This window comes from Mastomys coucha, unplaced genomic scaffold (assembly GCF_008632895.1).
Source record: "Mastomys coucha isolate ucsf_1 unplaced genomic scaffold, UCSF_Mcou_1 pScaffold1, whole genome shotgun sequence".
Classification (NCBI taxonomy): domain Eukaryota; kingdom Metazoa; phylum Chordata; class Mammalia; order Rodentia; family Muridae; genus Mastomys; species Mastomys coucha.
In genome coordinates this window covers 16564592-16568597 of record NW_022196891.1, presented here as the reverse complement: position 1 = coordinate 16568597, position 4006 = coordinate 16564592, and the positions used below count along the sequence as shown (strand labels likewise).

Here is a 4006-nt window from a genome sequence, read left to right as displayed (position 1 = left end):
GGGCAGGGGAGGGAAGCTGTGTCACAGCACACTCTTTGACAGTTGGAAACACAAAAACATCTCTCATTTTTACTGAATATGTTTTTTCTGGCCTGGGAATCAAACTCAGGGCCTCTTGAGTGCTAGGCCAGTGCTGGACCATTAGTCTTTAGATAACCTGACTAATTACTTTTTTAAAGTTTTAGCTGGTAATAGGTGTCCTATCCCTGGGAGAGAGGGGAGGCAGATGCGGGGGCATCCCTGGACTTCACTGACCCCCTAGCTCATCAGTCTGCTCTGGTCCAGGGAGAGACCCCATCTCAAAAGATAAATGGACAGTTATAGTGGAAGACACTTGACATAGACCTTTGACTTCTACATGCAGGAGCATATATATACACACACTATACACCACACATGCACACAAAATATATAAGAACTTAGAGGTTTCCTGTTTATTTAGTGATTTGGCAAATAAGACTGAAGGGTTTTTCAGAGGAATTGGAAGAATTAGTAAAAGTCTGATTGGCCTCCTTCCTTCTGGTCTAACGGAGAGACAAGATCCCAGCCTGTGGAACTCAGGATGACGTTCCTAGGAGAGACACTTCTTAGCTAACTCCCCAAAGAAGGGGGCTGGGTAGATGGCTCGGCCGTTAAGAGCACTGACTGCTCTTCCAAAGGTCCTGAGTTCAAATCCCAGCAACCACATGGTGGCTCACAGCCATCTTTAATGAGATCTGATGCCTCTTCTGAGGTGTCTGAAGACAGCTACAGTGTACTTCCATATAATAAATAAATAAATCTTTTTTTTAAAAAAAAGTCCCCAAAGAAGGGAGAGGGGCTGGAGAGATGACTTAGTAGTTAAGAGTACTTGCTGCTATCTTAGTTTGTTTCCATTACCAGCATAGTTTGCTTGATGTTGAATCAATGAGGGTTCCAATCTTATCTATTTCTCAGATCCTGACAGATTAGGACTGGGGAGCTTAGTGAGCTGGGTTCCAAATCGGGAGCTTTAGGACAGTCAGGGACAAGTCCCTGGTCCTCTGTGGGATTACCTGTGCACACAGACATCTATCTATCTGTACAGGCCTACAAGCCCCTGCTAGCAAGGGTCACATGCTACAGATGCTGAAGCTCTGGAGCAGGAGAGACCGCGTGCTTGCCAGCCTCCCTTCTGGCCTGATGGAGAGACAAGACTCTAGCCTGTTGGGATTCAGACAAGCAGAGACACCAGAAGAGGGTTTTACTTGCAGGGACACTTTGTAATTAGTTAAAGGCATCAGGGGAAAAAAAACCACATGAAGCTCTAAGTCACTCCCAAGAACCTTATTCTACCTAGAACCTTGAGGTTCTGGACATACAGGATAAACCAAAAGAACAATGAATGGGTAAGTGGCTGTGTGGACAGATGGATAGATAGATGAACAGGTTTGGAATTAGTAAGTGATGGCTAGGCAGATGTATAAGGAGGCGCATAGATGTATGAATGGTTATGTGCATAGGTGTACAGGTATATGTACATAATATGAGTGGGTGGATATATATTGTGTTCGTAAGTGGGTGGGTTGACAGACAGACAGATGGGTATTTGGGCACATAAGTGATTGAATAAGTGGGTGGATGTTGGTTATAGGCAAATAACCTTGGTCCCACCCTTTTTTAGAGTATGAGTTGAACATGCTTGTCCCATCTCTGAGCTGAAGTCTTTGAGAGACTTCTGGAGGTTGGTGAATTGATTACATGACCATTGTAAAGTACTGAGCCCACGAAGTGCTCAAGCAATAGACGTTATTTTCCCTGGCCAGATAGGAAAGGTAAAAGATATGCCGTGGGGCCTTTGACTGGCTTGTTATCATTTTCTCTTTCCTAGAAACGGAACCCTGAACTTCCTTTGGACACCAGGTAGTCTGAGTGGCTCATGGCCATCGGCGCACCCTATTCTCTCGGACCCCGTGGTGCCTCAGCCATGGGTATGAGATTCATGTGGTTCAGTCAGAACGAACTGTGGAGCAATGCAGGGAATGGTAGGACATGATCTGTTATGTATGTTCGTGCGTGTGTGTACGTGTGTGTGTTTATGTGTGTGTGAGTGTGCGTATATGTGTATGTGGTGTGTGTGCATGTCTGTATATGTGTGTGAGTATGTGTATGTGAGCATGTGTATGTGTGTGTTTATGTGTCTGAGTGTACGTATATGTGTGTGTGCATGTGTGTATGTGTGTGTGGGTATGTGTATGTATGTGTGAGCATGTGTATGTGTGTGTGTTTGTGTGCATGTGTGTATATGTGTGGGAGTGTGTGTGTGTATATGCATGTGGTATGTGTATGTGTGTATATGTGTGTTATCTGTATGTGTGTGTATGTGTATATGTATGCATATGGGTGTGTATGTGGGGTGTGTGTGTGTGTGTGTGTGTGTGTGTGTGTGTGTTGAAGATTAAACCTAGAAGTTCCTTGGCTTTGTCTTATTGGAGTCTGGTGGTGAGAAAAAGACATCCCAGAGGCCCTTGCACTGGTAACATGGAAAACCCTAGGAATGAAGAAACTGCTGTTATAAATGGCAATGCAAAGGCAGAAGGAAAGACATTAAAAGCCTGAGTTCAACTTGGTGTGAAGTTGGTGATCTCTGTACTCATCAGTTCTGTGTGCCAGTCTGTTTCCTTTATCCTGGAAATCTGTCTGCATTCTCTATCTTGATTCCAGACTTGCAAGGGTCCCCATAGAGAGGACTCAAGAACAGATCATCCGGAGAAATGAGGCAAGTGCTGGGCAGGATAAAATTGGAAACAGCTCCTGTCAGCCAGCACTTGCTGGCATCCACAATAGTGTCTGGGTTTGATGGTTGAATATGGGAAGGATTCCCAGGTAGAATGTTCTCTGGATTGTCCTTCCTTCGGTCTCTACTCTATAGTTTGTCTCTGCAACTCCTTCCATGGGTATTTTGTTCCCCTTTCTAAGAAGCATCGAAGTATCCACACTTTGGTCTTCCTTCTTCTTGAGTTTCTTGTGGTTTGTGGATTGTATTTTGGCTATTCTGAGCTTCTGGGCTAATATCCACTTATCAGCGAGTGCATACCATTTGTGTTCTTTTGTGATTGGGTTACCTCACTTAGATCCATCCATTTGCCTAAGAATTTCATAAATTCATTGTACTCATAAATAGCTGAGTAGTACTCCATTGTGTAAATGTACCACATTTTTTGTATCCGTTCCTCTGTTGAGGGACATCTGGGTTGTTTCCAGTTTCTGGCTATTATTATTAAGGCTGCTATGAACATAGTGGAGCATGTGTCCTTATTGCATGTTAGAGCATCTTCTGGGTATATGCCCAGGAGTGGTACAGCTGGGTCCTTGGGTAGTACTATGTTTAGCTGTCTTCCAAGAGGCTCTGACAGTGCCCGACTAATACAGAAGTAGAGGCTCACAGCCATCCATTGGACTGAGTACAGGGTCCCCAATGGAGGAGCTGGAGAAAGGACCCAAGGAGCTGAAGGGTTTGCAGCCCCTTAGGATGAACAGCAATATGAACTAACTAGTACCCTCAGAGCTCCCAGGGACTAAACCACCAACCAAAGAGTATATGTGGTTGGACTCATGGCTCCAGCTGCATATGTAGCAGAGGATGGCCTAGTCAGTCATCAATGGGAGGACAGATTCTTGGTCCTGTGAAGGTTCTGTGCCCCAGTCTAGGGGAATGCCAGGGCCAGTAAGCGGGAGAAGTGGATTGGTAAGCAGGGGGAGGGGGAGGGAACAAGTTCTTTTTTTTGTTTGTTTTTTTGTTTTTTTGTTTTTTTGTTTTGTTTTGTTTTGTTTTCCGGAGGGGAAACTGGGAAAGGAGATATCATTGAAATATAAATAAAGAAAATATCTAATAATAAAAAAGAAAGGTGTAATAAAAAAATTGGAAACAGCTCATGATGCCCACCATTCAGTTGAAGCTAAATTACAGCTCATATTTCACACTAGAAGACAAGAAGCTGAGGTTAGAGGGTTAACCATCCAGCAACTTGCCAAAAAAAAAAAAAAG

General features: G+C 44.0%; 1 protein-coding gene across 2 annotated transcripts in view; it reads right to left on the bottom strand.

The window, feature by feature from the left end:
• Positions 1 to 4006, bottom strand: part of Sctr (secretin receptor) — a 62408-nt gene that overhangs the window by 15770 nt on the left and 42632 nt on the right. The window lies entirely within an intron of this gene.